Source organism: Myxine glutinosa, chromosome 2 (assembly GCF_964187855.1).
Source record: "Myxine glutinosa chromosome 2, kmMyxGlut1.1, whole genome shotgun sequence".
NCBI lineage: Eukaryota > Metazoa > Chordata > Myxini > Myxiniformes > Myxinidae > Myxine > Myxine glutinosa.
The window spans coordinates 164,551,881-164,572,596 of NC_136262.1; the positions used below are offsets into that span (position 1 = coordinate 164,551,881).

General features: G+C 51.5%; 1 protein-coding gene across 1 annotated transcript in view; it reads left to right on the forward strand.

The window, feature by feature from the left end:
- Positions 1–931: 931 nt before the first annotated feature.
- The window catches only part of LOC137421109 (death-associated protein kinase 2-like), a 150,800-nt gene continuing 131,015 nt past the window's right edge, over positions 932–20,716 (forward strand). The window contains exon 1 of the mRNA XM_068106835.2: positions 932–1,077. The gene's annotated coding sequence lies outside the window, so the exon portion shown is untranslated. The remainder of the gene's footprint in view (positions 1,078–20,716) is intronic.

The following is a 20,716-nucleotide window of genomic DNA, read 5'->3' on the forward strand; positions in this document are numbered from 1 at the left end:
ATCGGGTTCTATAAGAAAGGTAACAGCACGGGTCACATGGTATGCCATCCGCTCGGGCGTACGCAATCACGCGTGGTTCGTGCGAGACTCGATCTCCGCTTCCGCTGCGGCGTGGGTACTCAAGGTGTGTGCGAAATTGTCCCGAGACCCTTTTCCACGTCTGCCCGGAAGTGGCGACTCAGTCTCGCGGTTTTGTAGACCCAGAGAGAGAAAGGGACTTAATCTCCCCTTTGGAAGGGAGCGGCCTTCGGAAAACCGCAACAATATATATATATATATGTTTGTGTGTGCGCGTGCAAGTTGTTGTTGTTGACTGCTACTTGCACATGTGGGTGGGTTTGCTAAGAACTGCCAGCCTAGTATTTTGCATGCATGGCGATACAACATTGTGTGTACCGTCCATCAGATGTACGTTAAGCCAGAAGACCCGTACTGTGACCGTGTGTCAGCACTGGTTCAATCACTCATTGGTGGGTGGACGTTAGAGATACCACGGTGTCTTTCTTGAAAAGTGGGCGAGTCATCGCCGACATCATGAAGAAATGACAAATTCCTGCCTAAAGCTGCGGGTAGCAAGTGGTCTACCTGGTCTTCTTGTATGTTCCCTCACACCTGGTATAATACACTACTTGCCATCTTACATTGTGCACGTTGTCTGAACAGCAGCTCTAACTCCACAAGTACAAGCTCAAACAAGTTCACACTCCGAGGTTGTACTCATGTCATGTAGATGAATGTCTATCTTTGGGGACGAAGAAGGACAACCATGATGATCATGCCGATGTTCGTGGTTATTCGGGTGTGTTTGTGTTTGCGGATGACGACGAACAGTTTACCTGTCAATGCTGGAAACAAACTTAGCTCGTCCACGACCCTCTGACCGAGTTCCACTATAAAAGCTCGCCAGACCCTGCTCGTCCCTCCTCCCATCAAACAAGGCACGAGTCAAGGCGAGCGGAGACACCCCGCCCAAACACCGGGGAATCCACGACAATCAGCGGGATACGACCTGGCCCGGTGCGTGATTCGTCTCCACTTGCGCTGCCTCGCTCGGAGCACACCTTGATGGTGTTTGATGTAAGTAACTACATCGTGCGTAGATCTAAGGTGTGCTCCCAGTTTGTACTTCATTTTGTGCCTTCAAATACTCACATCGTCTTCGTATCGTACCACGAAGCGAGTTTCAGAAATGTACCTGGACTACGCACCTGTATTTCATAACTTGTGTGGTCACCAAGCAGGTTCAACCTGTGCGGGCCCTTTTAGACTTCATAAAATAAAACCCGGTGGTCTTCATAAAAACGATCTGATCCGATCAGCCATATGTGTGAATCACATGTAACATATTATATAACCGTGGTGCTCTCGCCCAACATACGGTGCAAACTTTCATTTGATTCTTTATTTCATTTCATTTATTTATTATCTTTATTTCAATTCATTTGACTCGGGCGAGCAAAGAACATTCTCTGGTGAGTTTGTAAAGTCTCTTTGTCACTTGTTAAGTTCATGTGATAGATGCTGTTGAATAAAAACAATAACTTACACATACGTTATTACGATATACGTCAATGGAATAAAAATCAATCAGTGTACATATATATATATATATATATATATATATATATATATATATATATATATATATATATATATATATATATATATATATATATATGGATGTACAGTATATATGGATGTACAAATGTATGTGTATATATAGGTATATATATGTATATATACATACAGTGCATTCAGAAAGTATTCAGACCCCTTCACTTTTTTCACATTTTGTTATGTTGCAGCCTTATGCTGAAATCGTTTAAATTCATTTTCCCCTCATCAATGTCCACTCAATACCCCCATAATGACAAAGAGAAAACAGGATTTTAGAAAGTTTTGCAAATTTATTAAAAATAAAAAACTGAAATATCACATTGACATAAGTATTCATACCCTTTGCTATGACACTTGAAAATTTGCTCAGATGCCTCCCATTTCTCTTGATCATCTTTGAGATGTTTATACACCTTGATTGGAATCCACCTGTGGTAAATTCAATTGATTGGACATGATTTGGAAAGGCACACACCTGTCCACATAAGGTCTCACAGCTCACAATGCATATCAGAGCAAAAACCAAGCCATGAGGCCGAAGGAACTGCCTGCAGAGCTCAGAGACAGGATTGTGTCGAGGCACAGATCTGGGGAAGCCTCCAAAAAATATCTCTGCTGCATTGAAGGTTCCCAAGAGCACAGTGGCTTCCATAATTCTTAAATGGAAGAAGTTTGGAACAACCAGGACTCTTCCTCGAGCTGGCCGTCCGGCCAAACTGAGCAATCGGGGGAGAAGGACCTTGGTAAGAGAGGTGACCAAGAACCCGATGGTCACTCTGGCTGAGCTCCGGAGATCCTCTGTGGAGATGGGAGAAACTTCCAGAAGGACAGCCATCACTGCAACACTCCACCGATCTGGGCTTTATGGCAGAGTGGCCAGACGGAAGCCTCTCCTCAGTGAAAGACACATCTCTCTCCCTCAATCCTCTCTTGCGCGATTTTCGCACGCATATATCATACCTCAAGCGCGGGTGTGACACGCCCTCGTCTGTTTCGATACCGCCCTCCCCCGTGCTCTGTTTCGTGACCTTATATGGCAATGCCACGGGCTTGTCTCCTTATTTGGGCATGGAGCCGAACGGCGCGCCCCTCGTGGCGAGCCACGGGCTTGTCTCCTTATTTGGGCATGGAGCCGAATGGCGCACCCCTCGTGGCGAGCCACGGGCTTGTCTCCTTATTTGAGCATGGAGCCGAACGGCACTCCCCCTCGTGGCGAGCCACGGGCTTGTCTCCTTATTTGGGCATGGGTCCGAACAGCCCCGCCCCTCCTGTCCAAACAGAGCACGGAGCACATATTCATTATAGCAGCGAACGCCGCTTCCAAAGCCAGGCCAGTTGAGGGGGCGCGCACCCCACGCTTGTTAAGTTGCATTACCCAGAGAGGGAGAGTTCGGCTGGGAAAGGTAATTATTGAAGGGGAGCTATCCTTATTTGATTCGGTGCAACGCAATGAATTAGTGGACCACAGAGCCTTATACTGACATTTACTAAGGACATAACTACTGAGGGGGAAACTTATGATTGGCTACGTGTGTGCGATGGCCTAACTAAGGACGACCTTTGATCTTTACAAACGGAGGTATTTACAAGGAATATTTACAGCAAATTACACACACAGTTCCCAAATCCTCAACAATATATATATATATATATATATATATATATATATATATATATATATATATATATATATATATATATATAGTTACGGATCGCGGATTAGATGTTATTATGGGCCGAGCGGATGGTCCACCGCGACCTAACAGTTCCCCCGATTCTTCCCCAACTCACCCGATTCCACTCGAACGTTGGCCAAATCGCGCTACGCTAAATCAATGATGGAAAGGACACAACGACTGGGATAGATGAAACGACGCAAGGGGTACAGTTCTCAAGACCTCCGGAGGAGGATATAATTAGTGGTGGAGAAAAGGGGTAGATTACAAGGTAGAGTGAGGTAAAAGACACAGAAGAGATGGGCACTTAGTTACAGTCTTATCTTATCCCCGACAGACCACAGACAAACGGAACAAGGCTGACTTACACAGGGATTGATGGCAGGGAAGGACAGGTAGTTCGATAGCACAAGGTGCACCTTGGCTCGGGGACAGGATCAAGCACGGTCCAAGAGGTGCAGGGAGGCCTCACAGCGCTCGGAGGTGGCGTCTCTCTTGCTTCAAGCTCAGCGCGCATCTGACGTCACCTCCCTCTTCCTGCGCATGCTCAGCGGGGAGTCACACGCCCTCGGCTGGTTGGCTCCACCCCAGATGGGACCGGTCCGCCGCTTCTATTGGGTGCGGGGGTTACCGGGCTCCGCCCTTGATGAAGAGCTGACAGGGAGCCCCTATTTGGTAACCCCGTCGAGCACATGTTCGATGGCGGCTCGTTGGAAAGGACTGGTGCCCTCCCAACACCCCCTACCAACCAAGCCAGAGTGAGGACGCACACTCCCCGCGCCCGCCGCTGCTGTTGTTGTTGTTGTTGTTGCTGAACCGTGAGGAAGAGCTGCGGGGAGGTATTGGGAGGTCCTAAACTTCCTAACGGTGCCATACAATCACATTCTGGTGCAACGAAGAGTCAGAATTAATGGAAACGAGTCCTTAACTAACATAGACTAAGAATAACTAGCAAGATGTCCTATAGTTGTCTTACATGAGATGCGGTGAACCTGGGTGCGACATTTAATGGGGGAAATAGGGGGAGGTCGGGTCTACAGAGTGTTGTTTACAGGAAATGGGACTAGGGAATGGGGGATTGGGGATAGTTGGGAAGTATTGAGGAAATAGGGGAATATTTACAAGCGGATATGGATGGATGCAAATCCCATATCCGCAACATTGCACCCTTCTCTACCTCGGGGCGACCCGACCCGATAAATTTTTACCTACTTTAGTGTGGCACTCAGATGTAGTTCCCTCTACTATTAACTCAACCCTGAGTGCGACAGTTTTACAGATGTTCACAAATGAGTAAATATGCCTCCCTGCGACGTTGCACCCTTCTCCTAACAGAAACACACCCACAGGATAACCGAATCGCGGAAAGCATCCTCAAACTAAACATACAGCCGGTAGGGAGCATTATTTACAATTGACGCTACTTTATTTACAAGACTAACCCAGGACCTGTGATTGTTCTTTCTGGGGGGGAGACAGTCTGCTCTGCATCAATGCACCATTAAAGCACCCAAAAACGCACCAATACACACCCAAGCACCAATCGGTGCAGTCACCATTGTTCAAGAAAATAAAAACAACAACCCCTAACCCTGTAGGTGTCTCTTGCTCTTCGGCTCCCTCTGCTGGTTATTATTATTGTCTTCCAGTTGTTGTCTTTCTTTCATTTTCTTACTGGCGGCCTATTTGCAATAAAGTGTGCCCAACGTGTCCATTTTATTTTCTTTATTTATGGCCCACAGGGCCGACTCCGTGTGGTTCACCTGTGGGGCATCGGTGCCCTGTGGCCAAGGCCCGCCAGCAAGATTTCGGGCCCTCATGGCCGGTTCCAGCAGAGGGGCCATGCCCCAACCCATGGGGTCCATAAGTGGTGCTCGGCCACAGACATGTGGTCCATAATGTGGTGCATCGATGCAGACAGCTGGTTCTGAGAGTGCCGGGTGCACAATGGCCGACTCACGCACGCTCCCCTCAGCACCCAATGGCGCACAGGTCATGTGGGAGACAAAAGAGACAAATGAGCGAGGGGTAAGGTCACAAGGGTACACATCAATAAGGCAATGCAAGGCGAAATGCGTACGGAGGGCGAAGTGAGAAAGCTCGTCCCTACCGTACGTCACCCCCCTGTCACCTACACTACCCTTGCCCTTACCCCATATGTACAAAATCTACACATTACCAATCCGTCGCTACTGTCACGTCTCCCCATATTTCCTCTATACCAAATTCGTCACCACAATCCCTCTATCCAAAATTTGCCATCACCCAATTCGTCATCAATCCTCATAAGGAGGAAGAGATGGAACAACAAAGCACAATGTCACACCCACGTCATGATGCATCTCACATTCCAAACATCTGCACAATAAAATAACAAAACATGGCATGGTGTGGAGGTACGTCATCTCAGGTGAGTGCATGTAGATGGTGCGAGGAGACTTCAATCCTAACTATCCTCTAAATGACATTAACACACTTTACACTACCCGGGGTCTTTCCCTGCCAATCCATTGGCCAACTTACTCTATGGGTTCTAAAAACCAATTCCCATTGACCCAACTGTGGTGCTTCTCAATTTGGGGTCTCACTCCCCCGATTCATCTCCCGGTGCCCTCGCACAATTTCTGGGCTGTGACGTGTAGCTCTCCCAGCAGGTCTACCCACCTGCACACCTCCACCACTGTAGTTGCCACCCGAGCTTACCTGCTCCTTAACCTAACCTATCTACTGGGGAAGGCCCCTCCTGGCTCTGTCACCCCACTCGGTGCCCTCTGGCACTGGGCTACCCGGGTCTGTCCTCCGGATCCTCGGGCCCCATCCACAACTACCGGCTCCCAGAGCCCACCTGCGGCCTCACCTGGCCGACATCTAACAGTGGCGGAGTGCCCAACCATTCACACTCATACTAACAGGCCACACGACCAGCCAATTTCACCACACCAATGCACCCATCCACAATACCATTCTGCATCCGCACCACAAATGCCAATATCCAACCACAATTTACCTATACCTTCTAACTATTCTTTAAACTACCCTCCCCGGGTACTCGTGAAAAGGGGTCCACTCTTCCCCCATCCACACCTTCGCACCATGCACACCACTCCGTACCACTTACTCCAACTCTCTCCACACCACTCATTCCAATACTCCATGTATTCCACACACCTGTACTTGCACACCTGTGCTCTCATACTTGGTGCCGCCTGCACCCTTCTCTCCCCCAAGCGCATTCGCGCTGATCCACAACACTCACTACTCATACACTGCTCCACACACCTGTCCAGTTCTCACACAGCATCATCTCATCTAACTACTCCCCTCTGAAACTTGCGCTTCCCAGTCATCCCTTTAAACTATTGCGCTCCCACGTCATTATCAAACACTAAGCTACTACCTCCCCTCTACAGGTATCAGTCACTATCTAAACCTTAACGTTACCTAATGTCATCTTCGCTAGATCCCTACACACAATATCCTAACCCACCCGGGCTAGTTTTCACTGCCATACACCCCCTAATCTATAGCGCATCTGCCCCCACTATCATGGGAAGGGTGGCAGGGATGCCACCCTTACCCACCGTCATACGGCGTGAGTGGGACCTTGTGGGACCACCTCGTATGCGAGTCGTTGCCCGCCTGCCGGACCCCGTGCGTCGCCCCTTGCGGGGTCAGCGCAGGGCCGAACCGGCCGGGCCCCCACAGTACATTACCCCCAAGGGGCTCCCGTGCCTCCCCTGTCCCTCTAAAAACTACCCCTGTTGGTGTCGATGCATGGGTCACACTTCCGCAACCCGCTACCCATTCCATACCACCACAACCTTGCTCACTCACACCTCGCACCTCTCCCATCACCGGACCCTCTCGCTCGCACCCTCGTTCCATACCCTCCGGACCAGCCATACACCTCACTCTTGGCCTCTCACGAACATCCGGGTCCATCTCGACCCCCAAGCTTATAAAATCACCTGGCGCATCATACGCACGACCATATTGGTCACCACTTACACCGGGTCCTCTTTCTCTTCGCTTCTCCTCCATCACCTGCGAATCCCTCATCCGGTTAATGAGCACATCATCACGATCCGAACACAGACTTTGGACCAATCCTTTTACTTCCTCCTTTATCTCTTTCTTATCCTCTCTCCGTCGCTTCTTAATTTCGCTCACCCCTTCTTCCACTTCTTCTAATTTCTGCTTCACCTCCTTCATCTCCTCGTGCGCCCCCTTAAGTTCTTCCTCTAACTCCACCTTATTTTTTTATATGTGCTCCCTCACCTCCCGCTCTTTAACCTCCATCACCTCTACCACCTTGTTCATTTTCCTCGTCAGGTTCTCATGTACCGTCTGACACTCTTTTTTAATTACCCCTACGTCCTTTTTCATCTCCTTCTGTGTCGATTTTAAACCCTCTATTACCGCTGTGTTCTTCTTTACCTGGTCCCCCAACTCCTTTTGTCCCACTGTCCCACCATCCCACTCCTGACACCAATTGTTACGGATCGCGGATTAGATGTTATTATGGGCCGAGCGGATGGTCCACCGCGACCTAACAGTTCCCCCGATTCTTCCCCAACTCACCCGATTCCACTCGAACGTTGGCCAAATCGCGCTACGCTAAATCAATGATGGAAAGGACACAACGACTGGGATAGATGAAACGACGCAAGGGGTACAGTTCTCAAGACCTCCGGAGGAGGATATAATTAGTGGTGGAAAAAAGGGGTAGATTACAAGGTAGAGTGAGGTAAAAGACACAGAAGAAATGGGCACTTAGTTACAGTCTTATCTTATCCCTGACAGACCACAGACAAACGGAACAAGGCTGACTTACACAGGGATTGATGGCAGGGAAGGACAGGTAGTTCGATAGCACAAGGTGCACCTTGGCTCGGGGACAGGATCAAGCACGGTCCAAGAGATGCAGGGAGGCCTCACAGCGCTCGGAGGTGGCGTCTCTCTTGCTTCAAGCTCAGCGCGCATCTGACGTCACCTCCCTCTTCCTGCGCATGCTTAGCGGGGAGTCACACGCCCTCGGCTGGTTGGCTCCGCCCCAGATGGGACCGGTCCGCCGCTTCTATTGGGTGCGGGGGTTACCGGGCTCTGCCCTTGACGAAGAGCTGTCAGGGAGCCCCTATTTGGTAACCCCGTCGAGCACATGTTCGATGGCGGCTCGTTGGAAAGGCCTGGTGCCCTCCCAACACCCCCTACCAACCAAGCCGGAGTGAGGACGCACACTCCCCGCGCCCGCCGCTGCTGTTGTTGTTGTTGTTGTTGCTGAACCGTGAGGAAGAGCTGCGGGGAGGTATTGGGAGGTCCTAAACTTCCTAACGGTGCCATACAATCACATTCTGGTGCAACGAAGAGTCAGAATTAATGGAAACGAGTCCTTAACTGACATAGACTAAGAATAACTAGCAAGATGTCCTATAGTTGTCTTACATGAGATGCGGTGAACCTGGGTGCGACATTTAATGGGGGAAATAGGGGGAGGTCGGGTCTACAGAGTGTTGTTTACAGGAAATGGGACTAGGGAATGGGGGATTGGGGATAGTTGGGAAGTATTGAGGAAATAGGGGAATATTTACAAGCGGATATGGATGGATGCAAATCCCATATCCGCAATCCGCAATCCCATATCCGCAATCCCATATCCGCAAATCTTATTTGATTCGGTGCAACGCAATGAATTAGTGGACCACAGAGCCTTATACTGACATTTACTAAGGACATAACTACTGAGGGGGAAACTTATGATTGGCTACGTGTGTGCGATGGCCTAACTAAGGACGACCTTTGACCTTTACAAACGGAGGTATTTACAAGGAATATTTACAGCAAATTACACACACAGTTCCCAAATCCTCAACAATATATATATATATATATATATATATATATATATATATATATATATATATATATATATATATATATATATATATATATATATATATGTATTGTTGCGGCTCTCGACGCCGGCCTTCTCCACTTACCAAGGGGGGATTAGTCCCCTTGTCTTTGACTGGCGGACGGGACCCGGGACCTATGACGTCCTTCCCGGACAGCGCGAAATAGGGTATTAGGACTAGAATCGCTATTACCGAATTACTCGCGCTGCCCTGAAATGAGGAAATAAGCCCCGCACGAATCGCGCGTGTTGAGACACTGAGCAGTGCATACACGTGATCCGTGCCATTTAGATGGTGAACCCGGTTCTAGCGATCTTGTTCATACCACGCTTAGTCAATGGATAAATCACAAAAGCGGTCGAATTGGAAATGGAAAAACAGAATTTATTTCCACTATTTACAATGGTTCAGAGAAAAGAGGACACAGTGTAGCCTTAAAACAGTCTTAACTTACTACCCAGGACAAACGGGCCCGTCTCACACACAGACACACTCACACGGGGTTTGCAGCTGCAGGATGATGATCCGTGTCCAAGGATGGCTCTCGTGCAGCTCCCTCCAGTTTCCGGCTCGTCCTATGCAGATGGTAAGTAGGGAAGGCAGGAGCTCTCCGCGTGTCGTTTCGCGCACAAGGGTTAATACGGGGCGATTTGGTAGGGAGCGGTTTTGGCGGTTAGCGGTTATCACTGGCGGATATTACCGCGTTTACTCGCGTGGCTGAAGTAAGCGCTACTTGCCACCGGCGCGTCTGGCTGCCTTTCCTTTGGCGCGTACGTTATACTCGAGATATAGTGCAATGTCTCCAAAGCGAGCGAGCGCTGCGAATCAAGTTCTTCAAAGTCCTCTTGATCAACAAGTCCTCTCACGTGCGCTCTCCCCTTGTGAGTCCTTTGGGTTCTCCAAGTTGTGCTGGTCAGTCCTTTTCAAGGGCAGTCCATTCTCTGTGAGTCCTGTTGGTAAGTCCTGTTCAAGGGCTTTGTGCAGTGACGTATATAGGTACGCCCCACGAACCTTCTAGAACTCACCAGACGCACCTCTCCACGCCCCCTCTCACCATGCCGTTAGAGCCCTGGTTGGCTGGTGGCTCTTACCGTCATCGCCTCTGACGGCTGCCTTGACGCCGCCCCCACCCCGACCTTGCGCTCCTCCTCCTTCTCAGGCCTACCTCGTGTTACTTGACTAGTGGGCGGGCGAAGGGCAGCAAACGCTGTGGGCAGCCAAAGCATAACAAATGCTGCGGGCAGCCAAAGCATAACAAATGCTGCGGGCAGCCAAAGCGTAGCAAATGCTGCGGGCAGCCAAATGGGGCGCGGGATCAATTATGCCCATAGAGGTGGAATTGGAGGGTGGACGCAAAAGTGAGCGGGACCTAAACTCATGTCTTTACACAACGCAGATATCAATGGGGGAAATGGCCTATACTTACACATACTATGACATAACTAATACTACATGTGGCCTACGTGTTGCTCGTGGACTAACTATGGGGGGGGAAACCCTTTAACCTTTAATGATCAATATGTGCCAATCTCAAAACCGTAGCAATATATATATATATATATATATATAATATATATATATATATATATATATATATATATATATATATATATATATATATATATATATCGTATATATCCTTTCGATCCAACTTGGAAAAGTTTGCAAGGTAAAGTTTTGAACTTCGTTGGGTTTAAACTTATGATTCTGAAAGATTTCTGAAGACGGTTGAGTGTGGGTAATGTAATCCGAACCTTTGTCTCCCAGTGGGTGGGAAAGGATACAGAGAGAAGCAGGCTGTTTGCACTCCAATAAAACCGGGTTCGTGCTAAGTCCACAAAATTATACCTTCTTCATTATAATGAGTTGCTAGGTTACCATGTTAATTTGTACTAGCAATGTTAATATCAGATGTTTTTGTTATTGTTGTTGTTGGTACTGCGGGGCAGTTCTTGGATTTGCTTCCACGACTTGTCTCACTCATCCATGTGTCCTGTTTTACTCCATCCGGGGTTCAGCAAAGCGAGCACATCCGATTCTCATCATTTGTGTGTCACATGGTCGAGTACACAACTACACTGTCCTTTGAGTTTATGGGTCTGCATTCTATTTTTGCTGCAGCATGTCTCACTGCAAACTGCTATTCATGGTGTTTTGTAGACCGGGCATTTGCATCCCGACTTTGGAAGAGATATTTAGAAAGTTTTTCCTGTCTTCTCGCACTCACTTATGGATGTCAACTATACTCACAGGACCTTTTTGAAAAGAGCAGGCAAAGCATGTGCTGTTCTTCTGGCAAAATAAAAGAATCAGGAAGTAGCTAATAGTGCATGAGATGAGATATGTTTGATACTCTTTACAGAACTTTAGTGTTGTCAAAGCTGTTTATTGGCACGGTTGTGCTAGGTGTTTTGCCATTGCCTTCCCAGCAGCCAGTCATGGCAGCAATTTTGGAATTTTTTCAGGGTGCCGGTAATAAGTTGCTTACTATTCAGGAAAGATCCGAGGGATCATTCACGTCCACTAACTAATGCTGGTAGACAGGACACTCAGTTTAACGCCCATTCGAGGACGGCACACACATTGATGAATTGCCCTACCTGTGAAACACCAGTTTTGTAGCTCGGGCGAAATTCCAACCCATGTTTGACTGCTCAGATGAGATTGTGCGAAAGGGGGGGGGGGGGAAAGGGTGGAGGGGGAAAGGGGATGAGGAGGTGGGGGGAGAGGAGGGGGTAGGGAGGGGGAAAAGGGGGGAATGGGGGGAAGGGGGAGAGAGGGGGGCAGAGGGGGGGGAGGGGAGGCAGGAGAGGATTTTTTTTTTTTTTGCCTAAAACACTCCCAGGCACTCACTGATGAACCTCTGAAAGTTTGACGAAGATCCGTTCAGCCAACTTTGAGAAAAATGGCGACACAGACAGGCAGACAGACACACACAGACAGACATCTCTCTTACATAGTAGATTATTGTACTGTAAGTAAAGGTAACTGAAAATCTGTTGCCTGCTTTTTTGCTGATAACATAACACACGGTTGAGTGTAACACACATAACACACACGAGTCTAGATTGTCCTGCCATCCCAGCATAGTACATATCCTACTACAATGCCCCCCGCCCCCCAACCAAAATATATAATGTTTTGGATGAAAATAAATTTTATATAATTGAGTAAAAAACCAAAAAGTTAACCTTGGTCGTACTTCTCTATCCCCCACCTCCCGGTCTCATATCAACACAGGTGGATTATAAAAATAATACTGTTCTATTTCTGGCATTTCTTGCCTTGGAGGAAGCTTGCGGGGTTACTGTCCCACATGTTTTCTTTTCCAACATGGAAAACACAACTCTTGGTTCCAACCTCCTGTTTACATTTGTTTTCTTTTTTTCTTTTTTGATCACAGATAAACTTATCGCTGCTGAAAAATACTAATGGCCCATATTAGTGTTAACATGAGGCCCCATTATATGGGAAAACCTCTGCCCTGTCAAACAATGTTGCCCTGAACTGCTCCTCTTTTCACTCTTCTTCTTTTGAGTTTCGCACAATCTTGTAAAAGAAACTTGGTCCGATGCAATGCCCGATGATGGCTACGTCATCACTTAATCCTTGAAAGGAAGCCTCAAGCCAGCTGCCTTGTTTGCTCAAATTTGCTTATTGGCCAAAACTTAAAATGGCACTTCGGCCTAGTTTTTCAATTCAGTAACCTCAACTACTTATTGTACATATAATAGCGTCATTTGAAATCAATCTGTTTATTTTCATTACAATGAAGGTTTGTTGTCAACTTTGCATCCAAAAATGCAAAGATATTATTGATCTTATTTATCACAAAAGTTCCCCTTTAAATTACATTGCATTTTCTTTTGTTTGTTGGATGTGGTTAAGATAAATACTCAAGTCGATTACTTCAATAAACAAAACTCATTTTTACATACCACTCCCATTAAGATGAATTTGACGAGAGGTGATCTCTATGTATTACATATGGATGATTGGGGGAGGAAGGACAGGGGAAGAGTTAAAGGTTAAAAAGGTTAAACAATTTGAAAAGGTAGAACATGGAGGATGATAGAGAAAGGAGGGTAGAGGAGTGAGGAAAACAGGGAAATATGTTTGGGTTGGAGATGGGAGTCGGTGAAGGAAAGAAAGAGACGTGTATAGAGGATATATATGGGAGTTGATGGTTGGCAGTTGGGTTGGTGTGTTAGGGTAAGAGACATCAAAGTGAACCGTATTTGGTTATGTAATAAAAAGATGAACCCTGTACTGGATTCATTGTGGAAAAACAATTAAAACAAGAAAGAGTAATCTGAGATTGCAGACCCTCGCCCAGACATGCTCTTAGTGGCTTTTAAGGCTTTTGTGCTAAAAAAATATGGCGGCCGAACCACGTGACCAATGACGTCATCATTATTTTTTTTCTAAACTAATTTATTCCAAGATGACGCTGAAGAGATTTCATCTTCATCGGATGAAGTTTTGTACTTGTCAAATTATGACGCCATAATGGAGGCACCTATGACATCATTAACATATTTTATTCCCCATGGAGAGTTCTTTACAATGAGCCATGTCTCAATTTTTTCTATGCAGCACTTTAGGAGATATACAGGTGCAAAGTTTTTTTTTAGTTTTTCCAATAAGGTGCCCGTACCATGTGACCTATGATGCCATAATTATCATAAAAAAATTATACAGGTGAAGGTGCACCTATGGTGAAAATTTTCCTGCCAATCGGACCAACGGTTGCAGAGAGTCAAATTTATTCTGTGCGGACAAACAAACAGACAGCCAAACAAACAAAGACTCAAATGCAATACCCTCTCCTCTGGCGAGGGTAAATATTTAAGGCTCATGGAAGCATTTACACATGCAGTGGTCTGCAAAAGTATTCACTCCCGACCAATAATGCCATGTTCCTATTAATGCGAATTTATTATCCCTGTTGATGAAAAGCAGCCCCATAACATGATGCTGCCACCACCATTCCTGACAGTAGGGATGGTGTTGACTGGGTGATGTGTAGTGGTCGGTTTGCGCCAGGCATAACGCTTTGAATTTTTGGCTCGTCTGACCACAAAACGTTTCTCCCATGCCTGCAGTATCATTAAGATGCTTTTTTCCAAACCCCATACAAGCTTTTAGTTGCATCTTTTTCAGTAATGGTTTCTTTCTTGGCATCTGTCCCTAGAGGCCAGCTTTGTGAAGTAATGGGATATTGTTGATTGATGAACACTGACCCCGATCTCGGACATAGAGCCTTGCAGATTTTTCAAAGTCATTGTTGGATTTGCAATGTCATCCTGAAACAGTTTCCTGCTTTCCCTGTTGCTGAGTTTTGATGGGAACCTCATCTGGGTAGAGTCTGGGTTGTATGATATATATTCGACTTCTTAATGATGAATTTCTCCATACTCAAAGGGATAATGAGTGACTTTGACATCTTCTTAAACCCTCTCCTGAACGGTGCTTCTCCACCGCTTTATGTCTGACTTATTTTGAAAGCTCCTTGGTCTTCACGTTTGCCTTGTTGGCTGACCAAGTGGGTTGCACCTTACATAAGTGGGGGAGATTAATATTCAAGTTAAACCACTGATTACATAAAGGTGAAACCTATTACACTTGTTTTGTAATGAAGGAACTGCGCTCCAACGCGAGTCGAAAGAATTGACGCGACCAAAGACGGAATTCGTCCGAGTTGCTTTATTGAAACAAAACAGCTCAGGTATTCTGACAAGCCCGTTTTTCGGGCAACAATATATATACACATTTATGTCGGGAAGTTTGCCCGGCAAAAGCTATACCGGGCATGCCCGGGTATCAAGGGCGAGCCTTGGAAAGGCGAGTCTGGACCTGCCCGGGCGTGTTTGGCTGCGGCCTGGCAAGTCGAGGCTGGGCGTGCCCGGGCGCTCTGGGCGAGCACTGGAAAGGCGATAGCGGGCATGCCCGGACGCTCTGGGCGAGCCCTGGAAAGGCGATAGCGGGCATGCCCGGACGCTCTGGGCGTGCCCTGGAAAGGCGATAGCGGGCATGCCCGGACGCTCTGGGCGAGCCCTGGAAAGGCGATAGCGGGCATGCCCGGACGCTCTGGGCGAGCCCTGGAAAGGCGAGAGCGGGCATGCCCGGGAAAGACGAGACCGGGCGTGCCCGGGAGGTTCGGGCGTGCCCGGGAACAGTGAGTCCGGGCATGCCCGGGAGAGGCGCGTCTGGCTGTGTTCTGGCCGGTGCAAGGCGATTATGTACATCCAGAGGTAACCGCTACACACGCCCCTCCAGAATCGACCTGCACCGGCAGGGTCAATTTAAGGGGGGTCCGGATGACCCGGCCGAAGCGACCCCTGGAGGGTCGTGGGGAGGGGTCTGACGTGGTGGTGGGTGGTCGAGCGGGGGGAACTGTGGACGGGGGGCGGCCTCGCCGCGGAGGAAGGGCCAACCGTGGTGGTCGGTCGACGTCCATGTGCGCCGGTTTGAGGCGGTCCACAGAAATCCGGTCCGGCCGGCCGCCGAAGTCGACGATGAAAGACTTGTCGCCCTGTCGCAGGACCCGGAAGGGCCCGTCGTACGGCGGCCGGAGTGGCCCCCGATGCGCGTCATGACGCACAAAGACGTACTCCGCTGTGCGAAGCGCCGGGGGGACGTAGGACTGGGGGTCACCGTGGCGGGACGTCGGCACGGGGGCAAATCGTCGGGCGGCCTCCTGGAGGTCCGAGCGCTGGCGAGCGGCGGACCAGGGACTGGTAGCGTCAGGCACGAATTCGCCCGGGACGCGGAGTGGCTGGCCGTAGACGAGCTCGGCGGCGGACGCCTGGAGGTCTTCCTTGGGGGCCGTGCGAAGGCCCAAAAGGACCCACGGCAGCCGGTCGGCCCAACCGTCGTCCTGAAGGCCGGCCATGAGTGCGGCCTTCATGGAGCGGGGAAACCGCTCACACAACCCATTGGCTTGGGGGTGGTAGGCCGTGGTGCGGTGCAGCGTGACCCCCAACGAACGGGCGACCGCGCCCCAAAGCTCAGACGTGAACTGTGGGCCGCGGTCGGACGAGATGTCCGCTGGTGCGCCGAAGCGCGCGACCCAGGTGGCGATGAACGCCTGCGCCACGTCGGCGGTGGTGGTGGAGGTGAGGAGCACGGCCTCCGGCCACCTGGTGGTCCTGTCCACCATGGTGAGCAGGTGGGTGAACCCCCGCGAGGGGGGCAGGGGACCCACCAGGTCCACGTGGACGTGGTCGAAACGCCGTTCAGGCGCGGCGAAAGGTGCCAGCGGGGCCTGGGTGTGGCGGTGGACCTTGGCTCGCTGGCAGGCCGTGCAGGCGTTGGCCCAGTCGCGGATGTTTCGTCGAAGGCCGTGCCAGACGAAACGTGCCGACACCAGCTTCTGAGAAGCTTTCCGGCCCGGGTGAGAAAGGCCGTGGATGGAGGCGAAGATGCGGCGCTGCCAGGAAACGGGCACGATGGGGAGAGGCTGGCCCTGGGAGACGTCGCAGAGCAGGACGGTGCCCGCGAAGGGGATGTCGGCCAGGCGGAGGCCCGTGTCCGCCACGCGGAGTGCCTGCACCGAGGCGTCGGTGGTCTGGTCGGCCGCCATGAGCGTGAAGTCCACGCCGAGGTGGACCGCGTCCGCGCTGGCCCGCGAAAGGCAGTCAGCCACGGCGTTGTCTTTGCCGGCGACGTGCTGGATGTCCGTGGTGAACTCCGACACGGCGGAGAGGTGGCGCTGCTGGCGGGCCGACCACGGCTCCGTGACCTTAGCCATTGCGTAGACCAACGGCTTGTGGTCGACGAAAGCCGTGAACGGGCGGCCCTCCAGGAGGTGTCGGAAATGGCGAACGGCCAGGAATAGCCCGAGCAGCTCGCGGTCGAACGTGCTGTAGTTTAACTCGTTCGGCCGGAGTTGCCGGCTGAAAAAAGCGAGTGGCTGCCAAAGCCCGTCCACCCATTGCTCATGGACGGCGCCCACCGCGTAGTTGGAGGCGTCCGTAGTGAGGGCGATGGGCGCGTTGAGCACCGGGTGAGCCAGCAGCGTTGCGTCGGCGAGGGCCCGTTTGGCACTGGCGAAGGCCGCATCCATGGCCGCGGACCAAACAATGTCATGCTTGGCCGGCTTGCCCCGGAGGGCCTCGTAAAGGGGCCGCATGTGCTGAGCAGCGCGGGGCACGAATCGGTGATAAAAATTCACCATGCCGAGGAACTCTTGGAGGGCCTTGATGGAACGCGGACGCGGGAACGTGGTGATGGCCTCGACCTTGGTCGGCAGCGGCACGGCCCCGGTCTTGGTGATGCGGTGGCCCAAAAAGTCAACGGTCGTCGCGCCGAAGTGGTATTTGACCGGGTTGACAATTAAGCCGTGCTCGCTGAGGCGACCGAACAGTGTTCGGAGGTGGAGGAGGTGCTCGGCGCGGGACGTGCTGGCGACGAGGATGTCATCCAGATAGACGAAAAGAAACGGCAGGTCGCGCAGCACGCCGTCCATCAAGCGCTGGAACGCCTGGGCCGCGTTCTTGAGGCCAAACGGCATCCGCAAAAATTCGAACAGGCCGAACGGCGTGATGACGGCCGTCTTCGGGACGTCGGCCGCCCGGACAGGTACCTGGTGGTAGCCCCGTATCAGGTCAATTTTCGAAAAGATGACCCGTCCCGCCAAACAGGCGGAAAAGTCCTGAATATGCGGGATCGGGTACCTGTCGGGGGTGGTAGCGTCATTGAGACGGCGGTAGTCGCCACACGGGCGCCATCCACCCCCCGGCTTTGGCACGATGTGCAGTGGCGAGGCCCACGCGCTATCGGAGCGCCGCACGATGCCGAGGTGCTCCAACGCGTCGAATTCGGCCTTTGCCACGGCGAGCTTGGCTGGGTCGAGGCGGCGGGCCCTGGCGTAGACCGGCGGGCCCGTAGTGGGTATGTGGTGTCGATCCCGTGCCGCACCGCGACGGCCGAAAACGTCGGCCGCGTGAGGGCCGGGAATTCCACGAGCAGGCGAGCGAACTCGTTCGTTGCCGGGAGGGCGCACGCCAGTTCGGTCGGCGCGGAGCTGCTCATTGTGCACGCCAGGGAGCTGAAGGTCTCGGCGTGGACAAGGCGACGTCGTTTGACGTCGACCAGCAGCCCGTGCGCGCAGAGGAAGTCGGCGCCCAGCAAAGCCACGGGGACGCTGGCGGTAACAAAAGTCCATTGAAAGCGCTGGCTGCCGAAGCAGAGGGTGACGACGCGTGGGCCGAAAGTGCGTATGGCCGAGCCATTAGCAGCGACCAAAGAGGGGCCGCAAACTGCGTCCAGCCTGTCCTGCTCGGAGGCAGGTATGACGCTCAGTTGGGCGCCGGTGTCGCACAGGAAACGCCGTCCAGACGCTTTGTCCCGAATAAACAGCAAGTTGCCCGAGTGGCCGGCGCTCATGGCTGGGAATGAACGCCGGCCCGGCCGTTTCCCGACCTGCCGAAAGTGCACGGGGGCCGGCACGTCCGAGCCTTGTGTCCGAACCTGGCGTGGTAATAACACCACGCCCGGTCAGGTGGAGGCCCCGGCCGTCGTGTCGGAAGCGGGCGGTGCGGCGTGGCGGCCGCCAGTTGCACCGGCAGTTCGGCCTCCAACCGCGCAGGGCACTCGGGCGTCGTGGGCGTCGCCTCGGACGGCGGCGGGCTCCAGGTAACCGCGCCGATGTGCTGGCCCGCCGAGGAGATCTTATCGGCTTCCCTGGCGAGGGCGCGGGAATCCGTGATCAACGTGCCAGCCAGGGCGAGGCGTACCGGGTTAGGCAGCTGACGGAGGAACAGCTCCCGGAACAGGAATGCCGGAGAGTGCTCGCCGAGCAACGAGAGCATATAGTCCATGCGCTCGGACGGGCGCGTGTCGCCGAGCTCGGGCAGGTCAAGCAGGCGCCGTGCGCGTGCTGCCGGTGAGAGGGCGAAAGCGCCGAGGAGGAGCGTCTTCAGCGCGTTGTATTTGTCAGCAGCCGGCGGGTGCTGGAGGAGGCTCAAGGCGCGGGCCGCGGTGGCGGAGCCGAGCGCCGCCACAACATGGTGGAAGCGGGTGTCGTCCACGGTGATGCCTCGCAGGGCGAACTGGGAGTCCGCCTGGGCGAACCAAACAGCCGCGTGAGTCTCCCAGAAGGTAGGCAGTTTAAGCGTCACTGCCGTATCCATGTGGGTAGGTCACCAATGAAGGAACTGCGCTCCAACGCGAGTTGAAAGAATTGACGCGACCAAAGACGGAATTCGTCCGAGTTGCTTTATTGAAACAAAACAGCTCAGGTATTCTGACAAGCCCGTTTTTCGGGCAACAATATATATACTCATTTATGTCGGGAAGTTTGCCCGGCAAAAGCTATACCGGGCATGCCCGGGTATCAAGGGCGAGCCTTGGAAAGGCGAGTCTGGACCTGCCCGGGCGTGTTTGGCTGCGGCCTGGCAAGTCGAGGCTGGGCGTGCCCGGGCGCTCTGGGCGAGCACTGGAAAGGCGATAGCGGGCATGCCCGGACGCTCTGGGCGAGCCCTGGAAAGGCGATAGCGGGCATGCCCGGACGCTCTGGGCGTGCCCTGGAAAGACGATAGCGGGCATGCCCGGACGCTCTGGGCGAGCCCTGGAAAGGCGATAGCGGGCATGCCCGGACGCTCTGGGCGAGCCCTGGAAAGGCGAGAGCGGGCATGCCCGGGAAAGACGAGACCGGGCGTGCCCGGGAGGTTCGGGCGTGCCCGGGAACAGTGAGTCCGGGCATGCCCGGGAGAGGCGCGTCTGGCCGTGTTCTGGCCGGTGCAAGGCGATTATGTACATCCAGCGGTAACCGCTACAGTAACCTTTCAAACAAATAATTTATTCCAGGAGTGATTTAAAGTTAACAAGCGTTACGCCTAGGTCCCCCGTCGGGGAAGTGATGTGAGTTGACAAAGTGGAACACGCAGAAAACATGCTATGATATGATATTTCGCTCACAAGGTTCAGACATACGTGGAGGCAGCCATCTTGGATTTTGACGTAGCGACCCAATTTTCAATAGCGTTCTTCCTTATGCCTAGATACACCCACACACCAGAAGGTACTTAGCTTATTTTTCAAGATATTTCGCTCACAAGGTTCAGACATATATATGGTGGCAGCCATCTTGGATTTTGACGTGGCGACCCAATTTACAATAGCGGTCTTCCTTATGGCGAGATACACCCACACACCAAATTAGAAGTTGGTACTTCGCTTATCTTTCAAGATATTCATCTCACAAGGTTCAGACATATATATGGTGGCGGCCATCTTGGATTTTGACGTGGCAACCCAATTTTCAATAGCGTTCTTCCTTATGGCGAGATACACCCACACACCAAATTAGAAGTTGGTACTTCGCTTATTTTTCAAGATATTCATCTCACAAGGTTCAGACATACATGGCGGCGGCCATCTTGGATTTTGACGTGGCGACCCAATTTTCAATAGCGTTCTTCCTTATGCCTAGATACACCCACACACCAGAAGGTACTTAGCTTATCTTTCAAGATATTCATCTCACAAGGTTCAGACATATGTATG